General features: G+C 43.7%; 1 protein-coding gene across 2 annotated transcripts in view; it reads left to right on the top strand.

Annotated features, from left to right (window-relative positions):
• The window catches only part of LOC141796942 (neural-cadherin-like), a 158,132-nt gene that overhangs the window by 7,051 nt on the left and 132,922 nt on the right, over positions 1-18,159 (top strand). The window contains exon 1 of one of the 2 annotated variants that reach the window (XM_074678284.1): positions 401-520. The exons of the other annotated variant lie outside the window; for it this stretch is intronic. The gene's annotated coding sequence lies outside the window, so the exon portion shown is untranslated. Of the gene's footprint in view, positions 1-400; positions 521-18,159 lie in introns of those variants that run through there. 2 annotated transcript variants of the gene reach the window in all.

Raw genomic sequence — 18,159 nt, 5'->3', positions numbered from 1 at the left:
AACTCATCACTGGGTTAGAGCAGCATTGCTCATGCAGCACCATCAGCCTGTTTGCAGGTGAATCCAGCTGCTTCGGGCCCCATGACAGCCTCCCTCCTTTCTCCTTGACTCGATCCCCTGCTAATGTTGGGAAAATATTTACCTTCTCAACTTTATTCAGTACACCAGAAAATCCCTGGAGAAAACAATGCAGTGATATTTTTCTGACATTGCCTGTGTATCAAACCAGCAGCAGAGGAGAAAAAAAGGTAAGAGCAGTGGAAGTAGGCCATGACTCATGAATCACACTAACTGGTTGTGTGGTGTTGTTTGGAGGAGAGGGAGTGAGGGACCTCTCCAGCTCTTCCTGTAAAGGATTTCTGCCGGCCCACAGAGGACGTCACTTTAAATCTGGATTGGTGGGGATTTTTCTGCTTTTGGTTGTCCCGTCTGAAGAAGCCTTTTCTCTGCGCACAGAAGGAAATCTGTTAATGGTGTTTGACGTGTTTGGAGGAGTATCGAACGAGTGGTGCAGTCCTTTGTGAGTGGTTTCTGCTTTCCTTTAGGTGTCTGTGGGCTGGGTGGCATTTATTCAGCTGGTGGTAATCACCTCTTCTCAGCCTGTTTTGTTAGGAAACTTTCTCCCACTCCTCCTCCCTCTCTGTCTCACATTCAGCATCTTGCCTCATGCTGTCTTTAATCCAATTTCCCCTTTCAGTCTTGCCCCCCTACACCCCCCTGTTTTATTTGCATATTCCCCTTGTGATGTGAAATGAATTGAGAGGAGACCCTATCTGGTTTTTTATTTGTAATTTGTGACTGTGGGGCTGTTTGTTTAAGTAGAAAACAATTTCACAAAAAGCTGTCCGCATCTATTCAATTTAGTAACAGAAACCGCCCTCGGTGATTATGCTTTTAGTGTGTTTTAATGGTGTGTGTGTGTGTGTGTGGTTGCATGCAGACACTTTGTAAATGTCTGCTTGTGTAAATGTTTCTGTGCATCACACAGTGTATGTGCTAAATGCTGTGATTGTCCTCTCACTATCCACATGGCCTCCAGCAGAGATTCTCAGATTTGTTGCTTCTGATGACACGCTGCGAAGCTGCAACACGCCTGCAGCTCGTGAGTCCTGCTCTGTGCTCCACGCTTTGTGCTCTCTCAGATATCAAATGGATGTGCACGAGCTGCAGCCCTGCAGCCTTTTCCCTCTCTACAGTCATAGCATGTATCTGAAGCAGCCATGTAGGAGGGAAGGGAAGTGCATTTGCTACCCTTTTTTCCCTTCTTTAAAAAAAAAGGGGCTTAAGAGGAGAGAGCTGGAGTGGGGAGAGGCGGGGAGGCTGCAGCGCTGTACATGAGAGGGAAACATTTAAAGAGAAGCAGAGTTGATATCAGGGGCACAGAAAGGTCAGGACGGGGTGTAATGTGGGGGCATGGTCACAGAGTATGGCTGTAGGGTCAGAGAGGTTAAGTGAGGCAAAGTTTTGGAACACGAGGCGATCTGAGAAGGAAAGAAACAAAAAAAAGAGAAGCAGGAAAAGATAGAGTGTGTGAATTTACGGCTGTGTGAGATTGTTTTTTGCTGCCTGGCTTTAAGCTCCTCAAATGATAAGAAAGGGCAGCCAGATCACAGGCGAGGAGGTGTACACTGCCGATGAGGTCGGCTTGCTGAAACATAATTGTCAGATGTTTAGAGGGCAGGAGAGAGGAAGTGTCAGGGTGGCAGGAGGAGAAGGAGGTGTGCATGTACTCCAGCCTGTAGTGGAGAGTGGATAGCTACAGGCGGCAGAGGAAATAAAGTAGTGTACAGCCGCGAAAAGGGCAGCGTGGACTAGTATTCATCTGAAGAGTGTTTGAGGGCAAATGGAGGGAAGACGGGCAGAAAAGTCTGGCCTGCCCTTTCGAATGGCACAAAGAGAGAAAGCAGCGCAGAGCAGAGAGAGATAGAAGGACAGATTATCCCAAACACTCTGACTTGTGGAATTTCTCAAAAAACAGAGTTGGCCTTCACATCAAAGCATGGTAACAACAAGGACAGGAAGTTGATTTAACGCAGAGCGTGGACTGGTGGGTCCTCACAGCCAGGACAGGAAGGTCTCTGAGTGTGTGCTGATGTCAAAGCAGGGCAAGCTGCCAAAAACCGTAATGATAGACGCTCAGACGTGGAAGCAGCCTGTGTGCATATGTGGCTGTGTTTACAAAAATGATGCATATCTCATTACAGCAGAAACCTCCGCACACAAACACATAAATTACAGCGCTTTGCTTTGTGGGAGGCGTGAGCGCTGCACATGTCGCAGTGCTGTGAGGACACCGGTGGCGACAGGGAGGTTTTATCTGGCCAAGGGTCTGCATTATTGATGCCCATTACCACAGACATTGTCAACTCCAGACTGTGCACGGAGGCAGGCGCTGTCAGGTAAATGTCTTACTGACCTCCAGCAGCACAGACTCACAAAAAGCCTGAGTGCTACCTGGTGTCTACCTGTGTGATAAATGAGCCCTACTAGCTGACTGTAAGAGGAGCTTATCACCCACTGAGAAGGTTTGCTTTTATTAAATATAATCCAGGACTGGCTGCCACAGCCTGCAGTTTGAGGGTTTTGTTGATGGGGTTGAATTTTCTGCCTGTGTTTGCTCTGATTGCCTAAATTTGTAATGATTTGTAATGAACAGAGGAGCAGTTTATTTCTCTGACCGGCTGTCCCCTCCATACCTGCCCCCCCACTCACCATCACTCTGAAACTTTTGTCTCAGCCCCACCTTTGCATGCTGGATGGCCGCGCTGCGCCGTTTCCCCTGAGTGCAGCATTGATTTTGTGCTATTGATTAACCAGGAGCTGTTTTGCTCCCAGTCACAAAACATCACTTTAAACAACAATTTATATGTCGCAGAATGGGCTGTGACAGACTGCTGTTGATAGTTTACAAAGTCACAGAGGGGTAGGTGTGTGATTGAGTCCACTGGCTGATAGAACTGTCCTGAAGCACTCTAATGAATCAGCCTTTCCGTCAAGCCCGCTTGTAGGCCTGAATGAGCCAGGGAAGATTGGAGCAAGCGCCGGGCTGTGCTGTGGGAATTCAGTGCTTGTGCTTATTTATCTATTTGGTCTTGAATTTCTCAACCTTTTGTACCCAAAGGTCCAATTAACTGAGCATAACAATGGTTGCAGCTGCGCTCTCGGTGGCCCAAGGAGGCGCTCATAAACACCCAGGACACAGACAAGTTTGAAAGCTTTGCCGGGTGAACTGTGAACGAGGAGACTTTTAATGCAGGAGAAAAAAAAAACAGATCACATGGCTGGCCAAGTCGCCCCAGTGAGCTGTTTTGACACGCCATGAACTTTACTTTAGAGTAAAAAGCACAAATTGCAGAAATTGTAGTAATTGCACGACACCAATTTGCCGAGCATGAGTGCGGCTTTTGTTGGAAAGATGAAAATGACTGCTGTGCAGAAAGAGAGATGGAAGAATGGAGAGACAGATTTTTTTTCTCTCCTCTGGTATGTTTCATTCTGACTGGCAAATGGAGAAGACAGAGGAAAAGGCAGAGGAAGTGCAGCGTGGATAGGGAAATGTGTCTGAAGATGATGTCCATCTCATGGTTCACTTATTTAATCAATTCCAGGAAACAAGGAGACAGTCTGCATCTCCATCACAGCCAGAGGGCGGCTGATTACTGTAACAGGTGTCTTTGATGCAGAGAAAATGTAGTGCCTCTCAGGGCTGATGAGCATCCAGGAGAGAGCGGAGGTACAGAGCTGTTACATGGATATTTTCTAATATTTCCTTTGTGTCTGACAGAGGAAGAGGAAGAGAACAGGAGAGATGCAAGGCAAACATGTAGAATCACAACGGAGGACATAGAAAAGAACATTTTAGTGTCTGATGTTTGATCATCTGGTTGTGGACTGTCTATTCTCAGCTTTTGTTACTGTCTTCTCCTCCAGTGTGGGACTTTTTTTTTCCTGCAGACTGGGCTCATGTGTCTACGTTTGTGAAGCGTGCATGTGAAGGTTTCTCCCTCTTCCCGCGTTCCAGCCTCCAATTTGTGTCTGTTCTTGGCAGAAGCAGTGAACGTGCATGGCTTTCTCAGTTCTTTTTCTCTGTGCCTCGACAGTGCAGGGCTTAATTCTGTGGACTAATCAGACCATATGGTCTCTCCAGTCTTATGATGTGCTGAGAAGGATGGCGCAGGGATGCTGCTGTGTCGTTAGCGGTGCCAGCCTTTGTGGAAACACAGAGACACGCACCACTGCTGCACATTAAGGATCAGGATCTGGAACTGAGTGCACTTATCCCCCTGTAACCCCGTTCACCTCAAACTAAGCCAAGGAAAAGATTTTCTGAAGAAGAGGGTGGAAAGACTCAACTTGAAGTTTTATGTTGCTGAACTGCAAGGCTTCTTTCTCTTTGACGTTTTTCTCAAGTTATGGGCTCATAATTACTGCTGCCCTTTCTGCCCTGTCACAGCCGCGTCTGTGTAATCGAGTCATTTCAATAATTAATCGTTGGAGGGAGCTGAAGTTGGTTTTGATGGATACCTCTGACTGAGAAACGGCTGCGTCCGTCAAACAGTAAATTGAGGATCTGTCTGAATGTTGGGTTATCCCTCATGAATAATCACACGCTGCAGGTTACAGATGAAGTCAGATCACTCAGCCTGTCCTAATATTTGGATTGAGAGCAGTCTGAGCGTATACTGAAATGAAATCCTGCTGATGGAGCCTTTAACACATTTTAACGTGAGCTCATCCTATGTGCCTGTGCTCACATTATCTCAGATTTGGGACCTTAAAGTTGATTAATATGCTCTTTAGTGCATATGTTTGTGCTCTGCAGAGCGTCCTCTGCTGATAGATGCTGATGAGGTGGGGGAGTGAACTCTGGCAGACAGTGGGCGATAAACATTGATCTTGTTTAATCTTGCTGGCCTGCTGTTAATGATGGGAGATGATGGTGCTCGCAGGACAGACTGCTGGATTAGATATCTAAATGAGGACTTTATCCTCATCCTCTGCTCCTCTTCCTCCATTACCAATAAGCTAAACCGCTGTCACATGCTGGGCTACATTTTAATGCCTGTGACGAGCAAACTGTGTGGCATGTTGTGTGTGTGTGTGTGTGTGTGTGTGTGCGTGTGTGCATTTGTGTGTGTGTGCTGCACACAATGGACTCACCATGTTGCTGGGTCTCTGTGCGCTCATGCGGTCTGCGTTTGAATCCGGGCTCACTCTGCTGCTCCTCACTAATCTGCTGTACTTCCCAGGGAATACATCTGCAATGTTCAACACGTTATAGCAGTGCACAGGCCCGGACAGTGATGGGTTATTTTCACAGGAGTGTCCTCTCCGCTGAGCTGAACAAACACAGAGTGGGCCTGCCTCTGCTCTCATTGATAGATTATTGCTGTCTGCACCCATACACTCAGCCGTGTTTCCTATTAAACCTGTGCGGCTCCCGCTGCTGCTACTGCCTGGCCCTGCTCTGCCTCTGTGTGTGTGTGTGTGTGTGTGTGTGTGTGTGTGTGTGTGTGTGTGTGTGTGTGTGTGTGTGTGTGTGTGTGTGTGTGTGTGTGTGTGTGTGTGTTATGTTTGTCTGTGTACATATATGTGCCTCCATGGAAAGATATTGAAAAAAGCTCCAAAGACAAGACTTCATCAATCACCAACTAAGAATGAAATGGAGAGGGCTGGAGGATGGGCAGGGGGTGGGTATAGAGCAGGGGTCAGCAACCTTTACTTTCATAAGGACCAATTTTGCCTCAGCTCACCTGGATTGAAATCATTGTGGAGCCAGTCTTCACAATTAAAATAATGAGGGTATAAAATTCTAAACATAGTTATAATCTAGTGAATAATTATCAACAACAAGTGTTTTTAAATTATAAAATTGCATGTGATGTGTTTAATTTTGATACATTTTCAAATATTTAAAGAAGATCAAATTTACAGACTTCGCAAGCAAAACAAAAATGTGGACATTCAAATTTGCAAAATGAAAAAAATAGCCAAAACTCAGTAAATTGAAATGTAATGAATTTGCAAAATGTCAAAATGTTTGAGATTTCAAAAAGTTGCAAAAGTTTGCAAAACTTTCTAAAAATTGCCAAAATGAAAATAATTTAAAAATAACTGGAAATTTAAAAAAATTGAAATTCCAAAAATTTTAAAAAATGTTAAAAATAATTTAAATGAAAAAAATCAATAACTTCAAACTTTTTTTAAATTCCAAAAATGTGCCAAAATTTATTTAAAAAATGATATAAAACTTGGATTTTATAACACGTATTGATCACTTTGCTCAACTCTTTTTTTTTTCTTGGTTGTTTGCTACATATCACGATGGTAGTTAAATGAATCTGTGCACACAGAATTAAAATCTGCATTTTCCTCTAGCGGGATGTTGATGATGTAGGAAGTGAAGTAGAGCAGTTATAGGTTTTATTTGCAAAATGTGATGCATATTTAGTTCAATACAATTTTGATGCACTTTATAGTGTCAATGTCTTTAATCATCAGTACCCTCTATAAGACTCTTGGTATAGAGAGTGGGGTAAAGGATGGAAAAATGGGCAAAGGATGGAGAGAGAAATGGAGGTGTCCACAGGAAGCAGCAGGTGGACAGCAGCAGTGTGTGGATGAATGGATGGTGTTGGGGCTCCTCTGATGGAGCCTCTGTGATGGAGCTGCTGTGATGGAGCTGGGTAGTGTAGTTTCTATCCGGTAGAGATAAGCGTGGGGAGCTCTGCTCAGCAGCTTCCTCCCCCTGTAGCTTGAACGCAGCCTGATAATAGGGAAGCATGAATGGGGCAAATTGAATTAATGCTGCAGCACACCATAAAAGCCCTAACTATAATGCATTTTAAAATCCTATAATGAGCAGAGAGCTAAAATAATTTCACACTTCACTGAAGAAGATGGCCTTCCAACAGATTTTGGGCCTGGCTGACACTGCTGGGGCTTTGTCATTTAATGTGACCCTAGGTGCCGTGTCAAAGTGATATTCCCCCTCACTCCCAGCAGCAGGAGGGAAACTGGGCGAAGGACTCCTGCAACACGTGCAAGCCTCAGATCAGGGCCGGAGCGGCTGCTGGCTGGCTGACGTCTCGCTCCGGTCAGTTTTACAGTCTGCGGCTGAAACAGTCGCAGAGAGGGCACATCTGCCATGAAAGCGCTCCCTCATTACTCTCCATTAACAGCCCATCCAGTGATGGGGACAGTGCTGGAGTTGGACCCCATCCTGCTTAAATCCACACATGTGTGCACACAGAAAAGAGGCACAGATGTGTGTGTGTGTGTGTGCGCACACAGAAGAAGTGTTTTTCTCTGCTGCCTGCCCGCCCTCACATGCTCTCAGCCCCCCATTCTCATCATTAGAGTCATACTGTCATAAAGCTGAAATTACCTCTCCATCATCAAACCAGGGGAGAGAGAAAGATGGCTGTGTGACACACACTAACACTAACAGACGGCCGCTGATAGAGACTAATGACCGAATGAAAGCCTCTGCTATGAGCTCTGCAGCTCTCCTCTGTTCCAGGCAGAACAGGAGACCAGCTATTGCTATTTCCTCTTCTCCTCCCTCTTCTCCTCTGCTTTTATCTCCTCTCCTCTCTCTTTCCTCCCCCTATCTTCTTCAGCTCCATCCCAACACATCCCTCTCTGGTTTTTCCCTGCCTAGCTCTGCTGGCTTTCTGGGAACTCCCTTTGTCTCTTCAGTTAACCCAGGGCAGCTGTGACCTGAAGGGTGCATAGGTGCAGCTCAGCCTCCGCTTTAACATCTGAAGTACAGCAGTTGGACTGAAACATACATGTGTGTGTTTGTGTGTGTTTGTGTGTGTGTGTGTGTGTTTATCTTAGATCTCAGTGAGTGTTTGCTCTGGAATATTCCATCACGCCATGTCGTTTACATTCACAACTCTCCACGCCACCTTTCCAAGCGACAGCTCCCAGCCGTGAAGTGTGCGGCAGAAGAGCTCATGTGCCGCTGCTCGTCCTTGTCATTTGCAGTGGGTTGGTGGGTGGAAGGGTGTGTGTGAGTGTTATACACTCTGCACTGCACGCAGGCCTGTGTGTATATTATTTCTACAACAAGTGTGTGTTCTGACAGCAGCAGCAGTGGCAGCAGCACTGTTCCAGCACAAACCTGGGAGCAGAAAGCCCACTTCACAGCTCGGCCTGGTCCTGTGTGATGTCACTGATAGTCGTCAAGATCCAGCACTTGACTACTAATGTAGAGTTTATGTAAATGTGAGCCTGATACCTGTCTGTACAGTGGATGTTCCCCTTCCATCAGAGGAGGAATCCCACACACTGTCACATCACCTGTTGGTACACTGATCTCACATTCAACACCCAATCAGAGCTTTGTTTCTCCTCCTGCCCAGCAAAAGCTCAGAGCAACCAGAGCTGCTGAGATCAGAGCTGCTGGGATCAGAGCTGAGATAGAAGCAGCTCTGGTTTTTCTGGTTCTTATTTTTCACAGGACAAAGAGCTGTCGTCCAGGAAGCTCTCTACATTAATCTAACAGATAAGAGAGCAGTTAAAAGAAACTGTTTTGCTTCAACCGTTGTGAAGATAAGAGATGAACGAGCAGCTGAAGAAGCAGGAGCTGAAACTCTGAAGCAAATTCCAACTCTGAGTCATCTTTGGATTCATACGGCCCTGAAAACCTGGTTACCGCACATCCACAGTCAACCTGTCACTGCCCGCATTACTCTGCAGGACTTGGATTGATTTGTTGGGAGCTTTGTTGGCTCCTGATGGCCCTGATAGCTCTGATGGTGTGGTTTGCATAAAACAGTGAGAGGACTCAGGGGCTCGTCTTAACGTGTGATGGTGTGGTGGCTCGTCTGACGGTTAACAGTTTTCATGAGCAGTGTTGCTTCATCAGCTGATGGATCCAGTCAGCAGCACAGTAAACATCACATTCAGTTTACACCTGCTGATGAAACCACGCTCTGTCCATTAACATAATAAACAGTAAAGAGCCGTGTAAAGAGGAAGAGTTGGACGTCTCTCAAATCCAAACCTGTGTCTGTTGTCAGCACTTCACGTGGTCATCAGCTTGAGCCAGGTGGACTTCATAAATAGAAATAGAATAGAATAGAAAATACTTTATTTATCCCCGAGGGGAAATTCAGGAGTCACAGCAGCATTTAAGAAAACAAAAGTAAGAAAGAGTATAGAAAGTGCAAAAAAGTCCACAAGAAAATAGATGACGACATCCCGTCCACCACTCGTCCACCACTCGTCCACCACTCTCCAGCCCAGCCAGTCTCCACCTCCACAGGGTCCAGGACTGAGCCTCCCCAGCAGTCTGTTCAGTCTCTGTCTCCTGGATCCTGTCTGCCCACAGCAGGTGAAGCTCCTCCAATGTGGCGCCGGCGTCCGATGTCAGCTCCGGCAGCCACGTCCGTGAACAGCACGATGTCACTCTGCCCTCCAGAAGCCCCTCTGCCGCTGGGTTAGCACGGCTAGCTCGTCCATCCCACCGGAGAAAGATCCCACGTTCCCAACAACGATGGATGGAAGGACAGGTCCATGTCGTCACCTCCCAGCTCACACCCAAGAACCAGCATGTCGACCTCACCTCCTCCTCCTCAGCTCGAGGGAAATCATCAAGCCCTACACTAGTTAGCATTGACATGCTACAGGCTGCTAACAGCTGAGTTCACATGTAAACAATGCAGCCATGGTTACATGTAGGATCTCCAGACAAACACAGGAGAAAAGTAGTAAAAATATCACTGAAGCCACAAAAAATAACATGCGTTTTCAGTCTTCTCTGTAGGTAAACCCCAGAGTGATTTGTAATAACTATCACTAACTTCAGGAACCCTTTAAAACATGCTTGTTTATTTATTTAATGACATTATGTTAATAAATGTGATGTCTTGCAGCAGGTGGTTTGATGAAGGTAGTAAATGTTGTCTGTGGGTTCAGTCAGAGATTATTTATCACACAGACTAAAGTCTGATTTTACCCTGTTCAGTCTGTATCTACTGGATCTCCTCACCCTGTTGACAGATATCATCTGCAGCTAATTTGGGGTTTACCTGTTGCACTAGCTGCCAGTAGCACCAGTCAGTTAGAACAAACCACTAGGGCAATCCAGAAAAGTTCACCTCAAGGAACCAACATTTCCAGTTATTGGATAGAGGCTGTGATCCTCTCTGCAGCAGTCACAGGTTTGACCACGTGCTGAAAGCCATCTCACCCTCTACTCCCAGTGTTTTGTGTCTCTTCAGCTGTCCGATCAAAGAAAAGCAGAAATACCAAGTAAAAAGTTTTCAGCAGTTTGTGCGTACTCAAATAGTAGTAGACACTAAAAAATCAGATAGTTCACTCTGTGTCAGCTTTATGCTGTCTGCAGCAGGTCACAGCATACAGCAACAGTCCTATTTTTCCAGATGCTAGAGCTATGACTCAGCATTTTAACAAAGAAGCAGATACAGCGGGACAGGAAGTCGTGCACAGAAAAAATCAGAAAACACCTAGTGACTTTCAAAATAAAACAAGCCATGTCTAAAAGAGATGGTATTTTGCTTGGCTTAATTCTAACAAATTACTGTAATTTTGCAAAGAGATTTTTGTTTTGTGTTGGTGTTTTGTGACAGTGAGTGAGGAGGGAACACAGCGGATATGAGACCCTGCTGTACATGAGATGTTGTGTTGTACGGACCAGCCTCATGTACCAATCATTTCACATTGCATTTAATACGTAATGGTAATTAATAAGATGTTCTGGTGGGTTAGGGTAAGGGCAGACAGCCAATCCATGCCATGTGGAGCACAGACAGCCAGTCTGTACCAGGCCCATACAACATCTCAGTGTACAGCAGGGTCTTATATCCACTGTGTTCCCTCCTCACTCACGGTTACAAAACACTTTCGCAGCAAAAGTTTCCTTGCTTTAAAATAACAGTAAAACACTGGCAGAAGGGGAGGCAGTGTTTAAAAAGTCAGTTGAATAACGGTGTTTTTCTGCAGAACTTTAAATGAAAATTTCTTTTTTTTCCTTCACAGTGTACTGGCAGCAGGGTTGACAGTATTTTACTGTAGTTTTACATTGGTATACTGTAATCCAATACATGGTATTAAAGAGTAAAAATAAATTACAGCATATGCACTGTGAAATAACAGGAAACTACTGGACACCCCTGCTGCCAGTGTTTAAGAGTTGTTACAGTGATTTTTTTATAGTGTGTGCATGCCTCTGCTCACAGCCTGCATGCTCTTGCTGTGGATCTTGGAGCTTTGACCTGAAAGACATGAAACTTGGTGAACTGATGTCTCATTCAGTACACCATTTTAACTTAAATGTGTGTATATTTTAATTCTCCAAAGGTTTTTGAATTATTATAATTATATTTTTGCTATTTAAGCTCTATTCTCTCTATTTCTGTAATATTTTGTGTTTATTTACAATAATTGTACTGGGAGTGTGCAGCTCAAACTGCAGTCAAATTTCATGTGTTCTAGAGCAGTCATTCCCAAAGTCTGGCTCCTGACCCATAGGTGGGTCGCCAGAGATTTTTTGGGGGGTTGTCAGATTAGTTTCCAGAATGTTTACATGAAATTCATCGATTCTCAACGATTTGTTTATTGATGATTGGTTCCTCCCACTGTCATAACTGTATGTATTTTGCTTCTTATCTCTTTCACAACCACATAAAAATAGAATAGAATAGAATAGAATAGAATAGAATAGAATAGAATAGAAGTTTCTTTCTTGTCTGTCATGACTGACAGAAACTTGACTCTAACAGGTTGATTAAAATAAATACAAATTGGAGTTTTCACAAAATTGAAGACAAAATACAGAAACAGACTGGATGCTGCGATCAATACGTGTGTTGTTCTCTCATCTTGTACACATGGCTGGGATACAATTCTGAAAAGCAAGCAGGCTCACCTGTCATGGTAAAAATGTATTTTCAGAGTGTAAGCCGAACAAAGTTGTAATGCATTTGTCAAATGTGTCTCTTAGGCCTTTTAGCTGGTACCAAAGAAGTATGATGATATAGAAACATGATTAAAAAACGTTTTGTTTATTTTTGAACATTTATCCTGTCAGTGGATTTACTGATTGGACACATTTTGAATTTTTTGGATTGGGACGCCGTGGCTTATTCCTCCACAAAAGTGGGTCACCTGATCAGAAGTTTGGGAAACACTGTTCTAGAAGATACTTGGCTATTAAAGGCTGTTCTGATTATGATTCTCCTTCTGTGCTCAGTAGATGCTTCTCAGCAGATCTTTATAGTTTAGAGGCAGATGCCGATCTTTTTCTCATGGGGATTTGAAACCTGGGGGAAGTTGTTCTGTATACTTATCAATCTGAGCCCGGTATTTGTGTTTTCGTGAGACAATTTTAATCTCAAAGCAGCGAGCCTCTTCCTGGTCAAGTGATGGTTAAACGAAGATAAATAGAAACTAACTGCTATCACTTCTTTTCCTGGTTGACTGTGTGGAGGAGAGCAGCTCCTGCAGGAGAGTGTTTGATTACACTTCATGTTGTTTAGCCTGACATGTTGGCAGGAACTGTTTTTGCCAGTGTCAACAGGCAGAGCTAAAATGTGAGGGACTCCCTCCAGTGATTGATTTGGTGTAAGGTGTGTGTTCACAAAGAATGAATAACCATTGTTGAGGAGTTTCAACCAATCACAATCAAGCATTTAACCCAGCTGGATGCTTCAGCAGCTTCATCAGTCTTTTATTTTTGTTCAGTTTCTGTATTTAATTACAGTTTAATGTGAAATATTTCCATCCAAAGAAAAAGCAGTGTGAAGGTGTCCTCGAGATGAGAGTGAGTGAGCTGCAGACAAAGCCTCTGAGGCAGTCACTTTTATTCAAGGAGAGTGTTTTTACCTGAAATAAGGTCAGATAATTATCAGTGTGACGTCGTTCTGGAAGACATACACACTGGTCTGTTGTGGTTTCATACAGAGAAGTAACCTGTGTCCCTGACCCGCAGGGGGATGAATAACAGCTAATAACTCTCAATTTAAAAGAACACTGGCTGCCTGATTTTATTTCCAGCAATGCATCCACACAGGAATGTGTTGTTGGAGCTGAATCCAGAAGCAGAAACTAAACATAGACAATCTGTCAGGGTAATCTGTGAATTTTGTGTGCAGACATGCAGGAGGTCTGAGTGTTATTACCACATTAGCTGAGCACAAAGGCTGTTGTATTATTAGCCCAGTTAACACAGACAGCCCATGGAGAGAAGAATTGGTCTAATTACAGAAGTACGTTTTGAACACGCTGTTCGTCACAACAGATGCTAAAACTCATTCAGAAGTTTCATTTAAAGCTCAACGTTCAAGGATGCAAAATGAGAAGGAGTCACAGACTGAAGAGAGTGAAATGTTTGGGAGATCTGTCTTTTCTTTTGAATGTGCCTGCTGCTGTCTCACACACTCAGCAACATTTGACTTCCCATGCTTCCAGCCTTCAGCGCACAGCTAAGACGGCTCTGGCTGCAGAGAGATTAAACACTGCCATCGCTCATCTTCGCTCACTCGTCTGACTTTACACAAAGCAGCTTTCACACAGCGTCAGTGTTTTCTTTAGAAAGCGCCGTGAGGGACTGGAAGTAAACATGTGATCCAGACGTGGTGTGAGATGTTCTCTGTATGTGATGTATAACCCAGCTGGGCCCTGCGTGTGAAAGGTTTAATGAATCCACTGTAAGCGTTGGAGTGAGCAGGTCATATCACATTAAAAACTAATGTTACATACTCTCCATTATTCATACCCTGGTCTTTTCAGAGCCTCTCACTTCTTCATATTTACAGACTTAAGTTCCTTTGGGGGGCTTTTAGCTGCGTGTGAAACAGAAGGGTGCCTTTAAAACCAAAGGAGATCATCAGTTTAGGACCAACAGGTCCTTTTGGATGCTAACAGCCACAGCTTCACGTGTCAAACTGAGACACATAGCTGCAGAAACACCCAGAGGGAAGTACCACTGGTCACTGAGAGAAAAATGGATGAAAACTTTGATCTAAAAAAACTTCTGCAGGAACAGAACAAGAACAGGGACTACTCTGTCCAGAAGAGGCGCCAAAATGGATTTGAACCAAATAATCCTCACTCAAGCTTGAATTTCATGGTCTTAAATTTTGGAGTTTTGAGTCTGCATCATTTTCACTGGCCTAGAGGACTGTGAGGGTTACATTATTAGGATCATATGTAAGATAAATGTAAACACTTTCATGCACCGAAACCTGTTTTTCTCCTTCAGTGCTTCAAGTCAATCATTCTGAGTTTTTATCTTTTGAACTTTTATAAAAATGCTACTAATGGTATTAGAGAATCCTCCCTGTCTTGTTTTGGCCCCGGGATTACAAAGATTTAGAGCCGTGTGGTGACAGGTGTTGTAGTTTCGGTGATTGATCTGTTTTGATGGAACTTGTAATCAAAACGTCAAATTTTTTTCAGTTGAAGACTTTTCAGTTTTAGGAAGGAGAAACAGATGGAATTCACTGTGTTGTGCACAATGTTCATCACTATGTCAGGTGGGAGTGAATTCAAGAGTGTGGAGACAGAAGAAGAAAATAGAAAAAAAAAAGAGGATGAAATGGTCATTTTGGTTTTATTTAGGCAGATTTTGTGACCAAAAGTGGTACAGCCTTGTTTTTTCAACAGTGTCACTGCAAAGGTTAAAGTCCTCAGTTCCTTGTGTGCACATGTTCGGTTTCTCCTGATTCACATCATTCTGCTCAGTGCTAAATCAGAACCAGAATCAGAATCCGAGTCAGAGTCGAAACCAGATAAGCCTTAGCCGCCAAGTATCTTCAAAAAGAATAAGGAATTTGACTCTGGTTGTTGAGCTCTGTACAAACATGAAAATCACATGATAAAGACTTAATATCACAAATAGAAAAACAGAGCTTCATTAAAAATTAAAAAAAAAGCTTTTGCACAAAAATAATAAAAATATACACACATTAAAGTTAAACAGTGCACTGAATAAGCAGGTCAAATAACTTTAACATGCAATGAGTGATTGTGTCTGTGGAGGGTGTTCAAAGAGCAGAAGAAACAGTTCCCTCGTTTTGTTCCTGTTGTTAACAAAGATCGCTGTCACTGCATTACAAACACACACTTATATAAAAAACCCTGGTCCTTTGCTGGATGCCTCTCCTGGAGGAGCCCAGCTGAGTGCTGCTGTCTGCAATATGCTCATCAGAAAGCAAAATGAATAGAATTAAATAAAATGATGTTTCATGCCTGTGTCGGTAAAAATGCCAACACCTGTTCTGATGCCACTTCAATCTTTAACAAGAGCTTCAGTGCTATTGTCTCATATATGGGTCACTCCACTGATCAGTGCCATTCGCTTGTTGTAGCTCTCTAAAAATAAAGTTATGTTTCTCCTTTTTTCAGCTCTTAATCTGATCATTTACATATTCAAAAAGGGATAAATTGAAAAATTAAGAAACAAATAAAACAATTTCAGTGACAGGGCGGAGCTGAGAATGTAACCTCCTCAGTCAGAGAGTAAATATCATCAAATAAACAGAAACAAAAATGAGTCAACTACCTTTTGACCCTACTTTGGCCTACAGAGGATCTGAATGATGCTACTTCCTCTGGATCATGTGACTGGTGGGATGTTCCACATGTTTCAGGACGCGGTCACACTGGCCATCCAAAACTTGCAGTGCCCAAGCACGATTGCCCCCCTGCAGCGCTGTTCCCCAGCTGGAGAGTACGGCCGGCGGTTACACTACCCCAATATGAACCAGACTTAGAGGAACAGGACTCAGTCAAAGCACAGGGACACAACTGAAGTCTGAATTCTGACTAAATTATCATCTTTTTATCTAAAGAAAATCAACCTAAAGTATATTTGGGATAATGAGTACACATATAAAAATGTAATGTTCTAAATGATTTATTTCATGTTAAATTCTAACTTTAAGTGGGGGCAGGCAACAAGTGCTATTTCTCCAGAATTCAAGATTGTTTGAATTAATCTTTGAAATGATTTCATGAGAAATGAAATCAGATCACTAAAAATCGCTAAAACCCAAAGTCATCATTTTGGCTCCTGCACTCACCCTTGCATTTCTGGTTTTGTTACTTTTTTTAATTACATTTTGGGTCATTGTCACATATCATGCTCCAACAAGGCTTCTCATTGGTCATTTAATCATTTCCTAGTCTATGGTTTGCCACATGCCTTTACATGCCTGTCTCTGTTCTTTAATATCAGAGCACAAGAATCGGTCAGGCATCAAGCGTCTCTCATCATGGAGATTGTTTGATTGTGGTCTCAGTCTGCGGTCATGAGTGACCTGAGTCCAGGCCAACAGGTGCTGTTTCATGTCAGACATGGCAGATAAGACAGACTTTAATCAGGTCATTGAGAGATCAGTCATTAGTAAACTTTGTGCACAGCCTCTTCACAGCTTCTGCCTCAGATTGAGTCCAGATAAAGTGCAGTGACACCATTACAACGGGTTAATGCACTTCTGATCGTCAGCTGGATAATTTCAAACAGACAAAGCAGTTTCAGGAGTTGCATTAAGACGCCGGTTTGAAACAAGCCCAAGGAACAGCCAGAAGAGCGTAGAGTGGTGGACGGGCCTCACAAAGTTCCACAAACAGGATTCATTTCACTTTATTTTTCCAGCTTATCAAATGAATGCATACACAGACTGCATGCCAAGAATGAAACACCTCTTAGGCTTTTGTTTGCTGCAAACATAAAGAGAAGAGTCCTGAAATTCTTCAAAATCTCCATCGTGGCCCTGAGCAGAGAGCCAGTCTTTCAAAGGAATTAAAACTCTTTCAGGTTGAGCAAGGCCACGGATATCCATCCATATTCATCCTCCTGTTGGTATGTGTGCCATAAAGTAACGTCAGCCTGCGCTCACTTGATCAACATTCCTCACAATTCTCTTTTGACGCAGACGACGCTTTTGTGTTTTATAACAAAGCCTGACGTGGTGGGAGGGCAAAGGAGAGTATTCATGAGGCGGGTGAGGTGGGTGAGGCGGGTGAGGCAGGCGGGCGATGTCAGGGAACAGATCTCTGAGATTAGGAATCAGTGATAAAATTAGACTTGCTTTGTGAACCTGTTTTAATTTCTTTGATCACTCCTTAATGAGTGTGACAGTTTGGGGCCTGGGTTCATGGAAAAGCTGTTCACTGTGCGATTTATGGTTCCTCTTTATTACAACATGATGTGGCTGAGGTGAGTGTGGGATGAGAGACAACGAACAAAGAGAGAAATGTCAGGAGAGTTAAACGGCCAGGGGTAAAAGAAGCTGAGTGTGTGCACCTTGAAGTCACGCTTACTGCATGAAGACAAAGAGAGCCTGACGTGAGGTCTGATCTGTGTCTTCTTTGTCATGTAGCTCATGTGGATGTTTGGAGCGTTTCCATGGAGGCTATTGACGGAAAAACTCATTGTCATTGTGAGCTTTGAGACACAGTCCGTTGTGTTTTTCTGTTTTAGCTTTGCATTGATTATCTGGAGTCAAAGGCGGGGGTCTGTAAGTCTGCACAGAGTACAAGAAGGAAGGGACAAAAGTGTGTGTGCACACAAAAGCATGTTCCTCTTCCTGACACACGTCTGTGTGTGTTAACTGCACCATGCAGCCTGACAGATCCACGCACACATGACGCACATTCCCTTAAAGAGCAGGCCAAATGCTTCGTTATGACGCAAACTGGAACCGACTCCACTGACGGCGCTCCACTTTACTTGTGTTTAAATAAAGAATGTGCATATTAGACGTCAGGAGACACTTCAGATTCTGAGCCGATGCTGTGAAATTTTTATGTGGAGGATTTTGGTCCGTCACAGTGTAAAACAGCCGTAACTTTTCCATCAGCAGCTGGTGGAGTTCCTGATCGAACCTACTGACTCAAACACATCCTACAGTCTGTATGAGCTCACTGTTATTGCTCAGCCTGTCACAAGATGACTACTGAGGGCTCCGTGATGCTGGTGCAGAGGAGTCCTGGACTCAGACCATGAAGACAGACTCAAACAGCATTCAAGTGTTATTTAATCCATGAAAACTATGAGCTAAACTGTTTTTCTTCGTCTTAAAGAGCATCAACCATGGAGAAAAACTATCAAAGAGTGTGTTCGCCTGTGTGTGTGTGTGCTGGCGGAACTGTTGTAAAGATCTAATCTCCAATGCTTTGAGC

Source organism: Halichoeres trimaculatus, unplaced genomic scaffold (assembly GCF_033239565.1).
Source record: "Halichoeres trimaculatus isolate MK-OKI-2021-1 unplaced genomic scaffold, fHalTri1.1 fHalTri1_scaffold_10, whole genome shotgun sequence".
NCBI lineage: Eukaryota > Metazoa > Chordata > Actinopteri > Labriformes > Labridae > Halichoeres > Halichoeres trimaculatus.
The sequence above is the reverse complement of the archived record's forward strand: the minus strand, read 5'-3'. Positions and strand labels throughout refer to the sequence as shown.